Source organism: Schistocerca gregaria, chromosome 6 (assembly GCF_023897955.1).
Source record: "Schistocerca gregaria isolate iqSchGreg1 chromosome 6, iqSchGreg1.2, whole genome shotgun sequence".
Taxonomy (NCBI): Eukaryota; Metazoa; Arthropoda; class Insecta; order Orthoptera; family Acrididae; genus Schistocerca; species Schistocerca gregaria.
This window is the reverse complement of record NC_064925.1, coordinates 341,929,950-341,948,423: the sequence shown is the minus strand read 5'-3', so window position 1 is coordinate 341,948,423 and position 18,474 is coordinate 341,929,950. Positions and strand designations below refer to the sequence as shown.

Genomic DNA, 18,474 nt, shown 5'->3' with positions numbered 1-18,474 from the left:
TACTTCTGTGGTACCATTACCTTGTCGTTTCTAATCCAGAGTGTTGTTGCCTTTGTATTCTACTCAGACGTATTTTATTGTGATTAATTTTTTTGTTGTTATTGATTTTTCTTAAATTTTGTTTCAGTTAGTTAGTTAGCTAGCTAGCTAGTAGTCCCAAAACAAAATTATCGATAAATGTTATGATATGGAACATGTTAGTGGAACAAATATAGAACACATACACACATGTCAATATGTACAAGCACCTGTACAGCTACTCCATCCTGTAAAAACTACGTAAAACATGTAGAGCAACAGAAACAAGTAGAAATATTTAAATGCTCAATCAAATAGGCAAGAGTCATTTTCAGGGAGGAATAAATATTTAGCAGCGGGCACACCTGTGTACAAGGAATATAGTGGAATTGATCCACAAAAACCATCCATTATCATTGATATCTGCTGTAGAATGTTATAACCTATTCAAAGCTCAAATTTACTGATATACCTTGAACAGAATGAACACCTCCAAGCAAACCTACATGGATTCCGAAAACCTCAGTTGTGCGAAACTTGATTAGTTTTTTCCTCGACATCTTTATAGCCATTTATCAGTGGCCTCACATGGACACAGCCTTTCTTCAGTTACAAAAATCATTTGGCATTTACAATAACTAAATGAAAGCTCTCAGGTTTTCAAATATTGTCCGGTGCAGTTCCCTACAGTCTATTTTTCCTTCTCATCCCATCCATAAGTCTCCCTTGCCCCAGAGTTCTAGCCAACTTTCCTGAACTCTGCCCCTTTTCCTAAACCTCTCCAGTCCTTTTCCTTCACTCCTCTTCCTTAACCTTCAACCCTTCTGCCAGGAGGAGGAACCACTGGCTGCCACTTAGTGAGTAGATTTTTTTATCTATCCTATTACTTAATATTGTCAATTGATTATTTTGATTGTTATCAATATGTAAGATTGTATGACTGCAATGTCAGTTAGTTACAGTTGGAATTGTTCTGCCCATTAAAATACCTGGTTGAAGTGTACCTTTAACTCTTAAGTAATGAAGTAGAAATGTATGCAGAAAGTTGAGTTCCCTCCTGTTGTTTTAGCCATTTGGTGACTTTAATACCTTTTGTCTAGGAATAAAAGTATTAATATTTGAAATATGAGACATTAACTCTTCATTTAACTTGCAAAGTCTGTTAGAAAACTTCAGAACCACTACCACAAAAACATATTTTTAAATGAAGAAGACTGGTAACGTGGATTCTATTGAATCTTTCTTCTAAATACATTCCTCCCCTAATGTATATATACCTCTCAGAGTATATTTCTCATTTGTAAAAATAGTCTTGAAATGAGTCTCGAGCTATCACCAGAAGTTACTAAGCTAAACGTTGTCTTATACTTTCAGTGAGTATGGATAAATACTTTAACAAATCCCTTCATGGGACAAGGATTCAATTGAAGCAAAGGAAAATGTTAAATTTTTCATCATTTTCCTTTGAGTTAAAGTTTGACTTTTACTTCAAATTCATAGACCCACATCTAATCAGCTATCAGCTTATCAACAAATATTTGTCTTCTTGCACAGACACAAGACAGCTAAAAAATGTTGCTGTTAAGGTTTCTGTGCAGTCTGTCTTGTACAGGTAAAACGAATTTGAGGCAATACTACTGCTGATTCAATTCATGATTGTTCAGAAACTGTGAAGTAATATATTCTTTAATAAGCCCTAGTAACATTCGAGACAATGCCGGCTAACTGGAAAGAAATCTGCTGATGAATTTTGAAGCTAATATCATCTCACATGCCTCAGTACTGCTGTCAACACAACTCAAATTACTCTAGAACTTTCAAACATCCTTTACATTTACCAGTATCTTTTGTAATAAAAGGCAACTTATAACATAGTCTTATTTTTTTTCTTTTGTAGATTCCCACAATGTCAATTAATGGAAGTTCAGTGGACTTCGTACTGGTGTGGGAAGAAGAAGGAAGCAAAGCAGCATCTAGTGCTGCAGCAAATGCCAAAATAAAACGAGAGATCTTTGAAAAACATTTGGAAGAAGAAGGTCTGATTCTGGAACATGAAAAAGTGAAGCATTTGAATTTTGTGAAAATACATGCTACTCATGAAGTGCTGTGCCGTTATACTGAAATCCTGAAACTTCGTATGCCAATGAAAGAGGTATTATTATTATTATTATTATTATTATTATTATTATTATTATTATTATTATTTCTATTTCTATTTCTTTCCTTTCTCAGACGTTACGTCTGGTTAAAAATGGAAAGTGACGCGGACCTTGATCAAGCATGACTTCCTTTAAACTATACGATATGTTACATTGCATTTAGGAACTTTTGGGTAATTGAACATGTATCAAGAATTACAGATTTCTGTAGTTGTATATACAAGTTTGGATGTAGCTGTATTGCATTGATGTACTGGTGGATATTGTGTGGTATGACTTCTGTAGTTGATAGTATGATTGGTATATTGTCAACTTTATCCTGATGCCACATGTCCTTGACTTCCTCAGCCAATTGGATGTATTTTTCAATTTTTTTCTCCTGTTTTCTTCTGTATATTTGTTGTATTGGGTATGGATATTTCGATTAGTTGTGTTAATTTATTCTTTTTATTGGTGAGTATGATGTCAGGTTTGTTATGTGCTGTTTTTTATCTGTTACAATGGTTCTGTTCCAGTATAATTTGTATTCATCATTCTCCAGTACATTTTGTGGTGCATACTTGTATGTGGCAACGTGTTGTTTTATTAGTTTATGTTGTATGGCAAGTTGTTGATGTATTATTTTTGCTACATTGTCATGTCTTCTGGGGTAATCTGTATTTGCTAGTATTGTACATCCGCTTGTGATGTGATCTACTATTTCTGTTTGTTGTTTGCAAAGTCTGAATTTATCTGTTGTAGTATTGGGATCTTTAATAATATGCTTGCTGTAAAATCTGGTGTTAATTGTTTGATCCTGTATTGCAATCATGAATCCTTCCGTCTCACTGTATATATTGCCTTTTTTTAGCCATGTGTTGGGTGTGTCTTGATCGATGTGTGGCTGTGTTAGACGATACGGGTGCTTGCCATGTAGTGTTTCCTTTTTCCATTTTACTTTCTTCGTATTTGTTGATGTTATGTGATCTAAAGGGTTGTAGAAGTGGTTATGAAATTGCAGTGGTGTAGCCGATGTATTTATATGAGTGATTGCTTTGTGTATTTTGCTAGTTTCTGTTCGTTCTAGAAAGAATTTTCTTAAATTGTCTACCTGTCCATAATGTAGGTTTTTTATGTCGATAAATCCCCTTCCTCCTTCCTTCCTACTTAATGTGAATCTTTCTGTTGCTGAATGTATGTGATGTATTCTATATTTGTGGCATTGTGATCGTGTAAGTGTATTGAGTGCTTCTAGGTCTGTGTTACTCCATTTCACTACTCCAAATGAGTAGGTCAATATTGGTATAGCATAAGTATTTATAGCTTTTGTCTTGTTTCTTGCTGTTAAGTCTGTTTTCAGTATTTTTGTTAGTCTTTGTGTATATTTTTCTTTTAGTTCTTCTTTAATATTTGTATTATCTATTGCTATTTTTTGTCTGTATCCTAGATATTGACAGGCATCTGTTTTTCCATCGCTTCTATGCAGTCGCTGTGGTTATCCAATTTGTAATCTTCTTGTTTAGTGTTTTTTCCCTTGACTATGCTATTTTTCTTACATTTGTCTATACTAAAAGCCACATTTATATCATTGCTGAATACTTCTGTTATCTTTAGTAATTCGTTAAGTTGTTGATTTGTTGCTGGCAGTAGTTTTAGATCATCCATGTATAGCAATTGTGTGATTTTGTGTGGGTATGTTCCAGTAATATTACATCCATAATTTGTATTATTTAGCATGTTGGATATTGGGTTCAGAGCAAGGCAGAACCAGAAAGGACTTGATGAGTCTCCTTGGTATATTCCATGCTTAATCTTCGTTGGCTGTGATGTAATATTATTTGAATTTGTTTGGATATTAAGTGTGGTTTTCTAATTTTTCATTACTATGTTTAGGAACTATATCAGTTTAGGATCTACTTTGTATTTCCAATATCTGTAGCAACCATGAGTTGGGTACACTATCAAAAGCTTTTTGGTAATCAGTGTATGTGTAGGTGATATGTCACCTCTGCATCTATCATCAGTTGCTCTTTACATTCTCGTGCTCCTTTGCAACAGCCGTTTTGTTCTTCATTTATAATTTTGTTCTGTGTTGTATGTGTCATTAATTTCTGTGTAATGACTGAAGTTAATATTTTGTATATTGTTGGTAGGCATGTTATGGGGCAATATTTTGCTGGGTTTGCTGTGTCTGCTTGATCTTTATGTTTCAGATTAGTTATTCCATGTGTAAGTGTATCAGGGAATGTGTGTGGGTCTGAATGTAACTGTTAAATAATTTAGTTAAATGTGAATGTGTTGAAATGAACTTCTTTAGCCAGAAATTTGCTATTTTATCTTTTCCAGGGGCTTTCCAACTGTGAGTAGAATTATTATTATTATTATTATTATTATACTGAGTAATATAAATCTATTGTAAATTTCGGCTCATCAGCAGGAGTGCACAGGCACGCACACCTGTGCAGCCACAGTGTGTGTGTGTGTGTGTGTGTGTGTGTGTGTGTGTGTGTGTGTGTGTGTGTTTGTTTGTTTTACATTCCACCAGAACATACATTTATTTTTAGTTTAATCAGGGTAACTTGCAAGAGCCAACATAGTCAAACAAAGCATTTAACCACAATATATTGTTTTCATATAATTTATCCTAAATAGTGCATTTTATAAACAAAAATGTTACACTAGAGTGGTAAAATACTACAGAATTTATTTTTATTGTCACCTGTGGCACTGCTAGTAACAGTAGCTTACTTAATGACTATGTAAGCTCTGATCTTGTCAGGTTGTCTGTTTATTCTGCAGCTTGTCACACTAGCAAGTACCAAACTTTAAACATGCAATATGAATACAGCTCTTATCCCTGGAATGGATGGGTGGGGAAAAAAAAATGGACGGGATGGGTCTGACAGACCAACTTTTTATTTACCTTCCATTTATCCTCCATATCCTTAAAAATAGGGTTATTCCTTTGAAAATCAGAGAATCAGAGTATTCAATAATTAAAAACAATCTTGGAAATTTAAAATCTTTTTTGAAGTTCTCGTCCTTAGAAGTTATGAATTTAAGATCTTCACACACATTATTATACAATATTACACATTTACTGTATAGTAAAATCTAATAAGAAAAATGGTTGTGACTTATTACGATATACATGTTACTGGTTAGAACTTCCTTCTGAGTGGTAATCCCAGAAAAAGATTCTTCAGGGAGAGTCTTTTGGTTAGCTCCCTGTGCCATGTGAGGTTTATCAGTTCCAAACCCAGTTGCTTGGGAAATAGTCGTCTTGAAATATCAGTCCTTTGTTTGCTTTGTATACTGCAAATACCTTTATACCAACAACATTCAAAATGGCAAGAGGCCAACATCTTGTTTGCCATCTAACATTATATTGAACACATGGCATCAATCACATCCAGTCTACTTGTTGTTGAATTCTAGAACATAATGATATCTGATTTTTTCAAATTATGTTTCTGCATTGATTTTATTGCTTGTATGCCATGATGATAACAAAATTACACTTTTATTTTTCTTTGGCACATACGACACCAATAGGAAATTGATATTAAACCAGAATGTGTGTGAATATATTTCTATTTTCTTGTGAGGAAAGATGTCTGGAGGAATATCTCTTCTGTTGTGCAATTTTCCAAGGATTGTAAACTTATAATCTGTGAAAAGTTTTCTAGCAGGAGTGTAGCTCGTGAACCAGTTGTCAGTGGTAATATTCCTTGCTGTACTCTTCACTGGTTCTAAAAGTCTTAGCATAACATCATCAGCTGTGTTACTCAGCTGAAAGAAATTTGTAGGTTGTTGTTCCAAATTTTGTACACATTACACTTTTGCGTCTCCCATGATAAGTATTTTGATCCTATACTTTCCAGGTTTTGAAGGAATGTGCACTCTGAAAGAGCATCATCCCCAAAAAGGTAGTAACATTTCATCCAAATGGAATACAGTGGTATAAGGTATTCACTCGTTGTGTAATGCCTTATGGAGTTTTTATTTTTTTTTTTTTGGGGGGGGGGGGGGGCGGCTTCATCACGTACAGGGGCCAACTTAGCACCTTTTTAACATTCCTCTCTTGTGTGAGTATCATCTAATCTAACACATCTCAAAAGAAAATTATCTTCTTAGTGACATACTTGGTGGGAAGATTTCTGTCCCTGTGCCACAAGTGTCTCAGAATTCTTCCATTTTCATGTTATCCCCACGAAGAATGCCAAAAGTGTACAGAAGACCCAAAAAGGCCTTGAATTTCTCTTTTTTCAAGTTTATAGCAGTATTTTGGTCTCTGTGATCTGTGTAAGAATTTGTGCTCTGTTATCAAGTCAAGCAAATCATCGTCAGTGAACAGTTGTCAGGGCTTGACAATGGTGTTAGCATTTCTGGCTTCCCGAGTGATGCCAATCAAATGCAATATTGTATTATGAGATCTTGTATGGACATTTTGATGGGGAACATTTTTGAGCCATTTGGTTTGTCCTTCTCTCAACGAATAGCAATGTGATGATTTGCTGGAAGAGGGAACACAACCAACCATATTAGATCATAGATAATCTTGATCAGTGTGAGTGAGTGTAATCACGTTTCTGATAGGAGTAATGATGTTATTTTTGCTGTTCAGCACTCATTTCACTTTCTGCATTATAACCACTTTCAGGAACAAAATTTGTATCTACATTTGAATCATCATTATTAGTTTCTAATAGGTTTTTCAATTTCTTCCTCACTTAGTGGACACTGTTAAGCCAGTCACAATGTTTTACTGCTAACAACCAGTGTTACAAGAAAAATGCATAAGTAGAAATGGTTAATGTCAACAAGCAACTGGGGAACAGAGGAATGATGAAACAAGTAGTGGGGTCTAGGAGTGTTAACTGAAAGCTACAATAAGTAGTGTACTCTAATAGATATTTGTAAAACAAAATCCTCCTCTGTCTGAGACCCAGCCTGTAATTTCTAAGGTTAAACAAGTTTTGCTTTCCTCATAACATGCCTAATGGCTTTTCAACACTAACTGGCACATGGGCTCTCTCTATGGATTTTGGTAATTTCCAATTTAATCCATTGCAAGTGACTCAAGATTTCATTTTGATACCATATATCTTTTGCAGTTCAAGGCATTGGTGAATTGAATTCTGAGTCATTCCTAAATTCTAAATTTGCTTCCTTCCATCATGCCTTCCTTTCCCACGAGGAAATTTTGGATAGCTTATTAAGTAGAGCAGGGATTCAGCAATGAAAGCTGTCTTTGTCTGTATTTGTATCCTGTTTGCTTCATCCATTGTGTTCGTTTGCTTTCAAGATAACAGCATTAATATAGTTTCTCTACTACATGGCCTAAATTTTGATGACAGCATTGTTACTTACCTCATTACTACTACTACTACTACTACTACCCCCTACTACTACTACTACTATTCAGTAAAGTAATTTTTCTTTTATTTCCTTTCAATGAATATTGTGATCAGTAAAGTGCATCTCATTTGAGAGGTCCTGCAATCCTTCCTCACTTTCACAAAGGACAGAATGTCAACAGTGAATCTTGTCAGTTTTATCCTTTCACCTTGAATATTGATCACACTTCTGAATCTTTTTTTCATTTCCTTTGTTGCTTCTTCAGTATACAGGCTGAACACCTGAGCAAACAGACTGTATCCCTGCCTTATGCTCTGTTTAATCTGAGCATGCCTTGTTTGATATTCATTCTTACTTTGCCTTCTTTGTTTTTGAATATAAGGTCTATGATGACTCTTTCCTTGTTGTATATATTTATTTTTATGAAGATTTCAAACATCTCCCAACATTTTACATTGTCGAATGCTTTCTTTAGGTCATCAACTTCTATGAAAGTGTCTTGATTTCTCTTAAGTCGTATTTCTGTTAAATGCACAATGTCAGAACTGTCTTTCTGGTACCTTTACCTTTCAAAAGACAAATCATTCATCATCTGACATTTAATTTTTTCTCCCTTCTGTAGGTCATTGTAATCAGTAAAGCGAATGCATGAACTGTCAAAGGTGACTGTATGGTAGTTCTTGTGTTTATCTACCCTTACTATCTCCTTGATTCTGTGGATAATATTTCAGTGAAAGTGAAAGTCTTGTAGCAAGTCTCCAATCTCATAGATACTGCACGCCAAATTGAATAATGATTTGATTGCCATTTCCCTCAGTGCTTGGAAATTCTGCAGGTATGTTGTGTATCCCATGTGTATTGTTTGATCACAAGTCTTCCATACCTCTTCAACCTCTTACTCTAAAACTGTATCCGATGTGAGCTCCAATTCAACACCCACTTCATCCTCTATCGTGTTATGTACTTATTTTTTCCATTTTTAATGTTGATGCCTTGGCTTTTAAATTCTCTAAAAAAAAATTTACTTTTCTTTCTACTGAAACTGTCCTTTCATGAAAATTTTTCTTTTAGCCTAGACAAAATGAAACAGAAATAAATATTTGCTACCAGTTACCACATGTGTCAAAAAAGGTTTCAGAAATAGCCATAGCTGATGTACTGGTTGAATACTGTTATCATTTACCTTGTATATTAAATCATCTTTGAAAAAATAAATCTTATCTGTTAGCTTGTTACAAGGGCTTCAAGATAGATTGTTCAGAGTACAAAATAAGTTTCTTTCACTGAGAACATGATGGTATTGCTAGAAATTTTCTATTGTTTTACCTGCTGGTTATTTAAGTTTTTGATGTAGCAGTATGCCTTGTCTGACTGGAAGAGATTTCAATTCAGTCCTGTCTGGAGATGAGTTACTGAAGTGTAGGTGTACACTGTTTGTAGATTGTATTTTATTGGTCCTGTTGTCTACATAGCAGCTTATGCATAAGACAGTGGACAAGTCAAGTTATAAATATACAGGCTGAAAGTAATTTCAAGGCATACATATTTAAGCTTACAATAATACACTTTACACGTAAGTAAGTATTTATATAACACATTTCATAAATTTAAATATTCTTCAATGGAGTAAAAGCAGTGATGCTGTAAATATGACTTTAGAGATTTTCCAAATGTATTGACCTCAGTGATAGCTTTTATGTTTTCAGGAAGTTTGTTATAAAGCTTAACTTCCATGTGAAAAGTACCTTTTTGGCACAGTGCTGTGCTGATTTGAGTCATATGTAAGTTTCTGTTTCGTCTGGTAAAGTGCTCATGTATATCACAGTTTTTTTGTAGTCTCCGGTCCTTGCCTATTACATTTAATTTAAAGAACAAAAGGGTTTCCATAATGTATACACATGGTAATGGGGAATACTGATTTCTTAAACAGGGGTTTACAAGAGTCTCTAGGCTTGCACCCAAACAAGATTCTAATGGCCCCTTTTTGTAGTTTAAAAGTGCTATTAGCTGTTTTAGAGTTTCCCCAGAAGGTGACCCCATATCTAAGATGAGAATGAAAGTATGCATGATATGCATTCAATACTGTTTTCTCACTACAGCATGATTTTCATGAACAAAGAAGATAACATGTTTTGCTCAGTTCAGCATTGAGATATTCAATATGCTTATTCCATCTGATGTTACTCTACAGCCAAAGTACTAAGTATTTGGTTTCAGTACTGTTACCAACTGGCTCGTCATTGATAGAGACTGATGGGATAAACATGTCCTTGTTAGGAACATTGTGGAATTTTAGAGCAACGGTTTTCTTACTGTTTATTACAAGCTGATTACTCTGTGCCCAGTTACTAAGTTGTTTCGTGACCGTGTTTACTGTCTGCTGTAACTGTTCATCGTCGCCTCCTTGTAGTAGAATCGTGGTGTCATCTGCAAATATGATTGTTTTGTGTGCATCAATATTTAAGCTTAGATCATTTATGTACAGAAGAAACAGAAGGGGTCCCAATACGGATCCTTGGGGTACACCACATTTTATTTGTTTATAGTCAGATAAGTGATTAGATACAGTTTTTAGTTCAATATTTGTGTGCTTGACGCACACTGCCTGCATACGATTTGTCAGGAAGGAACTGATCCACTTGTTGGACAGACCTCGAATACCATATCTTTCTAGCTTTTATAGCAGAATTATATGGTCCACCATGTCAAAAGCTTTTGACAAGTCAATAAAGACTCCTATTGTTTCCTGTTTTTTGTCCATCAGGTTTAGGATGGAATTGATGCACGCATAGATAGTAGTTATTGTTGACCTCTTATTTCTGAATCCATGTTGTTCATTACATAGGATGCTGTTTTTATTAATAAATTTCATAAGTTTCTCATACATCACTTTTTCCAGTACTTTAGAGATGCGGGAGGAAATTGTGATGGGCCTGTAGTTATTTACATTGTCTTTATCCCCTTTTTTATATACAGGAATAACTTTTGATGTTTTCAACACATCAGGGAAAGTGCCTGCCTGAAGTGAGCAGTTGCATAAATGTGTGAGTACTTCAATCAGGTTTGATGCGCTCTTCTTTAACATTGTTGCAGGTATATCATCAATACCTGCTGATTTGGAATTTTTTAGTCCTTTCATTGCTTTAGCTACTTCATCTTGTGAAACAGAACTGATGTACATTGATCCTCTACATGCACTTATTTTATATTCATTTGCCTGGGTGCTCTTAAAGTTTGATTGTAACATATTTTCAGCAATACCTGTGAAAAAGTTGTTAAATGCGTTGGCTACTGCTAAGGGGTTTGTTACTTTTTTATTTTTGTGTGATAGTGTTATATTTTTCCAAGGTTGTCTGTATTCTCCGCATTCTTTTTTTATAACACTCCACATAGCCTTTGATTTATTAGCTGAATTATAAATGATTTCATCATTATGCATTATTTTTGCTGCTTTTATTACATTTCTTAATGTTTCGGAGTATTTTTTATAGTATGAGCATACTACAGGTGAGGAATTTTTTGAGTTACATATTTCATGAAGTAGTCTTTTCTTCTGGCATGAAACTCTTATTCCCTTTGTGATCCAGCTGTTTGTTCTAGAGTTTCCCCGTGTGGTTAATGTTTTCAGTGGGAACGCAAGTTCAAAGAAATGGGTTAATATATCAATGAAAGTGTTGAATTTTTCATTTATATCGTTCATTTTGTACACTCCTAGCCATTTTTCTTTTGTAATAAGTTGTTGAAGTAGTTCACATTATGCTGATTATAACTTCGATATGCTGTTCTGAAAGACATGTTGTTAATAATACTGCCTTGTACTTTTATGCTTAATATTTGAACAAGATGATCACTAAAACCTGCATTGAAAATTCTTAGTGAGGTGTTTTGTAAACTCTTCTTGACTAGAAACTAATCAAGAGCTGTTTGTCAAGTTTCTGATACTCAGGTAGCTGCTTTTACTTCAGCCTTTAAATTGTAGGACGTTGCAAGGTTCAAAATGGTCTCCCTATTTCCACTATTCGTGAGGAAGTCAATATTGAAGTCAGCACAGATTATCAATTCACAATCCATTTTGTTTAAGAAAAGTTCAAAATTCCCGGACGGTGATCGGTAAACTGTAGCAATAACCAGGTTGAACTGAGTAATTTTTATAGCTGCAATTTCATAATCCTTTTCGACATTTGCCCTAGTTAAGTCAGGTAGTGTAATAAAATCTACATTATCCTTTGTGTAAATTGCTACCCCACACTGCTTGCTGTTTTTCCTGCAGTAGTAAGTAGCCAAGACAAATTTGTTTATTTTCGTATTCTGGATTAATTCTGGGTTAAGCCAGTGCTCGGAAATGCATAACACTGAGATATCATTAAGTTTGTGTGTTAATAGAACGTTAATTTCATCGATCTTATTACGCAGGGATTGCACATTATGGTGATAAATTTTTAGTTCGGGCGTATTCACGATTTGGTAATTGGGAATCATATTTATAGCATCACATACCTCTAGTTTAAATTAGGAACGTCAGCAGTGTTGTATTTTCGTTCTTCTTTCTTGTTTATTTTGTTTGCCTCACTTTTGGAAGGATGTTCAGGAAGCTGATAAATTGTTCTATCCCGTACAGGTCTTTCTTTAATTATTTCACTAACACAATCACAAACAAATCTTTTCCCTTCATAGTTCAAATGCATTCCATGCTTCGTGTGCAGATTTCGATGCAGCTTGCTTATATCCAGTACATCGCACTTAGTGTGTTGAGAACACAGTTTCCTTATTTTAATGTTTGTTTTCCGAATTTCTTTGTTTACACACGAACTATAAATCAGATCATGCCTATGAGGAAGTGTGGCAACTACTGTGTTTCTGCATTTATTAGCTTGTAAAAAATTCTGTAGCGTTTTCACGCAAACCTCTGCTTCATTTTTTGCCACATCGTTTGAACCCATTATACAGACGATAAAGTCATTTTCTTGCATTAATTTCGTCTGAGAGTTAATGTCTGCAACATTTTTACATCCCGCTCCCGGTTTCACTACACTAGTCACTGCTATGTTGCGATTTTTCTCATGGAGCATGCTGGATAGATTCCTGCCATGACTGTCTGTTAGTAATAGTACATTACTCTTTTTCCCTGATGACCTGTGTTTGTTGTTGACATTATTTGAAAAAACGCTATTCATTTTCAGTTCACGATCATTTGGAGAGTCATTATCACAGTCACTTGTTTGCAAAACAAGATATTTGTTTTTTTCCAAAAATGTGACAGTTTTAGCAAACTTTGTTGTTCTTTTTGTAGTTGGAACACTATTTTTGTACGGCACTTTTACCCACTCGGACGATATATTACTTTTGTCTTGCATCACTTCACTTAGTGTTGTCTTCGATCGCAGATCCCGATTTCCTTTCTTCAGTGAGTCAATATCGCTTCTTAAGGAACTGACTATGAATTTTAAGCTAGCAATTTGTTCTTTTAGCATTGTTATTTCAGTGTTACAATTCTTACAAACTCCCTTTTTAACAGCATAACTATAACTATTTCTCAAGTTAGATTCACACACTTCTACACTCGCGGCCATCTTGATGTCAGTCTGCTGTACACTTCTAAGACCTGTATTGTGTTTGAACATAATTTCTGTATAATGTTGTCATTATTTATTTAATGAGGAGTGATGTGAAAACTATCACCCTTAACTCCATATAAAATGTCCAGAAGACTCCAAATAACCATCATTGTTGCAGACTCTAAAATGGTGTGTGTGTGTGTGTGTGTGTGTGTGTGTGTGTGTGTGTGTGTGTGTGTGTGAGAGAGAGAGAGAGAGAGAGAGAGAGAGAGAGAGAGAGAGAGAGAGTGTTTCACAAATTGAGCAAGTCAGTAATATGTTGACCCATCTCTGATCCAAGTAGTTATTTCGATTGGCATTGATTAATAGAGCTGATGGATGTTCTCCTGAGGATATCATGTGAGCATTCTGTCCAAGTGGTGTCTTAGGTATTCATCACGATGATTGTAAGACCCTATCTATAACGCACCAAACGTCTCAGTTGGGGAGATTTCTGGAAACATCGCTGACTAAGGTAGGATTTGGAAGTATGAAGATGAGCAGTAGAAACACTCGCCATTTGCAGGAAGGCCTTGTCTTCCTCAAATGTAGGTCTAGGAAAGCTTGCCATGATGCTTAAGAAAGTGGTTAGCAGAATATCATCGATGTACCATGGTGCTGTAAGGGTCCTGTGGATGACAATCAAAGGGGTCCTTATATGAAAAGCAATGGCACCCCAGACTGTTACTCTTGCCTGTTGGGCCATATATGTCAAGTTACTGCCAGGATGGTGTCCCATTGCTGTTTGGTTCACCTCCAGACACATCTTCTTGGGGATCAGTTCGAAGCAGACTCATAAGTGAAGACAATTATATTAGTTTCAATGAATCCCTTTCCCTAGCCATTGTTTTTCTATTCGTTTGTCGGTGTCATTCTTTCTCTTAGGTAGTTATCTCTTTTACACATTTAACTAGCAATATCTTTAATTCTTTATATTAAACCCAGTGATGCAGAATTCATAATATTTCTTTGGTATCAACACTACTTGATTTATAGCTTTACTAATTTAGTTTCTCTTGTGCTGAAGGAATTTTTTTTGTACACATGGCAGATGTGTATTCTTAAAGAGCCAATCGTCCAATGATAGTAGCATAATACTGTATACAGTATATCACTTACTGTTTCAGTTTGATGGTGCATACTTGGAGGAACCTTCATTTGACATAATGCAAGAAGTCAAATCACTTGTGAAGCGTGCCTTAGAGTTTGTACGAGTGGACCCCAAAGTGTTCAAGCCAGTGGAACGAAAGTTAACTGCAGAGTTTAGTCGAGATAAAGAATATTTGTAAGTTGTTAAGACCTTGCTTAACATAAAGTGAAATCAACTGTTAGTAACAAAGTGGAGTACAAATTAGTAAACTTCATTATAATACATTTATAATCTCACAATGACCTACATTGATGGTATAAAATACTTACTATTGACTCTAAGATTAATGCACTATTTTCTTTTTTTTAGATTTGATGTTGATGCACCAAATTTCTTCACACCTGCAGTAAGGATCCTAGTTGTTGATTTTATTTTACAGCGGCAGAAATTTTCTGAGGATTCTGGGGATTTATTTTCATTTGGAATCAATAGATTGATTACAGAAGGTGTTTACAAGGCTGCTTATCCTCTCCATGATGTATGTATCATTGCCAATTATAAGTTCTCTAATAATGAATTATCAACTATATATTTATGCACGTGTGTGCTATTTCAGTCAAAGTAATAATGATGTGTACTTGAATTACTTTTCAGGGCGATTTTAGAGACAGATCATGTATGAGAGGTCTGTTATTTCATGAGTGGGCATCTGTGCAAAAATGGATAAAATTCCAGCCAGTAGATCATGTAAAAGATTATTTTGGTGTAAAATTCGGATTATATTTTGCTTGGCTTGGTTTTTATTCTCATATGTTGATACCTGCTTCAATAGTTGGTCTTATATGTTTCTTCTATGGAGTCTGTACTATGTTTTCGAATCGCTTAAGGTATGTTGAATTTACTTTTAACGTAAATATCTTCAAGATAAAGTGAAATGTATTTGTGACTTGCAGTGTTGCAGACAAATTTGTTACAAGGACTTATTACTGTGGAACATATTATTGAAAACCCAACATTCCTAAGCTCACTAGCAACATAAATTTAATGGAAAATAAAATATCTGTATTTGAGTGACGTGGTGAGCCATGGATGAAGCGTTCTGTGGAACATGTTAATGTAGAGTGTGTAAAATCAATTACGAGACAGTGACTTTCCCACATTGGTGTGATTAGTACATTGCCCCTTACTCTGTCTCATCTTCCATGGAATGGTTTGCATCTGAATGCTTCCGGTAAGAGACAGCTCACACAGCTAATTACCAGAATCATTTAGTCTGTATCCATCCTGTCCAAGTGTTCTCCAACAGGTTCACTAGGTCTCTTTTAGGGTAAATTTAACTGGAAGTCAGGGCTGCAGAATAAATATAGTTACAATTGAAACAACTAATAGTACAGTGAAATAATGTAACATGGACAAAACCAAGGAGATTAAAGAAAATTCATTTACTGCCTCCCATGAAAATGTCAGAAGTATTGTAAGTAAAAAAGAGGAGGATTTCTCATATCCACTAAGGAAAACAAAGAGGTGTATAGAATTTCAGCAGACTTGTGTATATCAGACTATCACATGGAAATGATTGAAATTGGAAGTTTCATAATTCTCAATAGAAAGAAATATCACATTACTGTAGAACCGGAAAGAAGGGGGAAGTAGATAAACATTTGAAAAATGGAGTTAAGTCCCCGAATTTTGTGTTCAACAACCTTTTGAAAATTGCATCACATTAGGTGAACAGCAAACACACAAGCTTATAGACTAACCCATTTACATAATAGTAGAAGAACTGTCTTAAATGGCATACAGCTCTGGAGATTGTTTTGATTAGGTTGTGGTGGTGGTCGTCAGTAAGCAAGCAAGTCAGTCAGTCAGTAGACTGGTTTAATGAATGCAGCTATTCGTGCTGCTCTATCCTGCGCAAACCTCATCATCTCCAAATAACTGCTGCAACTTACATCTTTCTGATTCTGATTATTATATTCATCTCTTGCTCTCCCTCTGCGCTTTTTACTCCCCACAGTTCATGACGATACTACATTGGTGATCCTTTGGTGACTTAGAATGTAGACTTAACTGGAAAATTCTGTGCTTGTAATGACCAATGTGATCCACATTAGTAAATGGTATTTAGAGTTGGTTGATAACTTCCTCGAGCAGATGAGGCTGTTTTAAGAGTAGAATCATCCTCCTGTTTCTGGTTAAAATTTTTTGAAGGATTTCTGTTCTTCCTTCATCCTAGTATGTCATTCTGTGCTAAAATGACATACCTTAAGTCTGTTCATATCAAAATTACTTTTTTGCTCCATTTGCCTATACATGGAGTTGGAGGTGTTCGTGCGTCCAGTTGTTATAGTTGTGTAGACTTTTCGCCACTGTGTCACATCACAGCATTGAATGGGGTACACCATCTATGTGGTTGCCTCTGTGTTGTACTCTAGTGAAGAAAGAACATGTAGGGAATTTAAACACAAAAATGATACCAGCAGACCATGTAATAGGTATAAAACTTGAGCTTGACACACTATGTCTATAAATCTCCATCATAGAAATAGCCCGTAAGTATCTTTCTCAGTGTAACCACTTGGCAGTCTATGGTGATGATCTTACATCTACAGCTGAAGGTACTGAATTAAGACTGGGCAGACAACCAGGACCTACATCTCCTGTTCAACCCCCAAAGATGCAGCACCCTTCAAAACAAAGGTGTGGGGTGCAACGTCAACACTTTACCAACCTTCATCACACACAAAACAACAGGCACACGCAAGCTGCAAGAAGAGTACTCAAAGTATTCCCAAGGGGTCAGCACCCTCCAGTAATTGTAGAGATCAGATTATTAATCCCAGTTACAAAAAATCCACAATCTGAAGCTGGGGCACAAGGATAGATGACTGGAATAACTATGAATCCTTTGAGAAGTCAATAAATTGGATACTGCAGAGACCTGAGGACTACAAAAGATTCACAGGTGTGATACATAAGTGACCCTAAGTGCTATTCCTCACAGGGTTACCAAGGCATATACCCTGTGCTGGATGAAAAGTGGGAAGCACTATTCAAGCAATTTAAGAAGAGCAAGGATTATGAGGAACAACTGGTCAACAGTATGAATCAGGAATGGAGGAGCAGATGGAAGGAGGCAATATAAAGGCTAGGCTTTTACCCTTTACACTAGGAAGAACTGAGGACTTTTTGGTAGGGAGCACACAGCATGTTATCTTGAATGGGGAGAGTCATTGTCAGATGTAGAAGTAACTCCGGGTGTGCTCCAGGGAAGTGAGTTATGACTCTTATTGTTCATGTTATGTATTAGTGACCTCGCAGGCAATATTAATAGGAACCTCAGGCTTTTTGCAGATAATGCAGTTATCTTTAATGTAGTACTATCTGAAAGGAGCTGCAAAGTGATGCAAAGATTGGCAACTTGCTTTAATTGTTCAGAAATGTAAAATTGTGCACTTCACAAAATGAAATAATGTAGTATCTTGTGACAGTAACATCAGTGAGACACTGTTATAATCAGCAAAATCCTATTAAGTATGTGGGTGTAACACTCTGTAGGAATATGAAATGGAATGATCATATAGGGTCAGTTGTAAGTAAAGCAGGTGGTAGATTTTGTTTTATTGGTGGAATTAGTCTACAAGGGAGATGGCGTACAAATCATTCTTGTGATCAGTTCTAGTATTAAATAGGACTGATGGGGGATACTGAACGTATAGAGAAAAGGGCAGCACAAATGGTCACAGGTTTATTTAATCCATGGGAGAGTGTCACAGAGATACTTTCAGTAATGGAACTAGAAGACTTTTGAACGTAGACATAAGCTATCTTGAGAAAGTCTATTAACAGAGCTTTAAAAACCTACTTTAAATGATTACTCTAGGAATATACTACAGTCACCTACGTATTGCTCACATAGGGATCGTCAAGATAAAATCAGAATAATTATAGCAGGCAGAGAGGCATTCAGTCAGTCATTCTTCCTGCACTCCATATGTGAATGGAACAGGAAGAAACCCTAATAACTGGTGTAATGGGATATACCCTCTGCATGTACCTAATGGTGGTTTGCAAAGTGTAGATATAGATTAGCTGGGGACTGCTGCAGCAATTAGTTGGTGCCACAGTGCCTCAGACACACTCCCTTGGCCCTAGTGCATCTTAGATTGCAATTATCCTGAAACAAACCTACTAAATACAGCTGAAAAGAGAGAAATTTCTGGAAACATGAGCAATATATTAATAATCCAGCCAATATGAACACTGTGAAAGA

At 35.6% G+C, this 18,474-nt stretch overlaps 1 pseudogene across 1 annotated transcript in view; it reads left to right on the top strand.

The window, feature by feature from the left end:
• The window catches only part of LOC126278258 (anoctamin-1-like), a 246,147-nt pseudogene that overhangs the window by 182,686 nt on the left and 44,987 nt on the right, over positions 1 to 18,474 (top strand). The window contains exons 3-6 of the transcript XR_007550680.1: positions 1,916 to 2,170; positions 14,239 to 14,396; positions 14,571 to 14,739; positions 14,856 to 15,088. The product of XR_007550680.1 is annotated as an anoctamin-1-like (transcript). The remainder of the gene's footprint in view (positions 1 to 1,915; positions 2,171 to 14,238; positions 14,397 to 14,570; positions 14,740 to 14,855; positions 15,089 to 18,474) is intronic.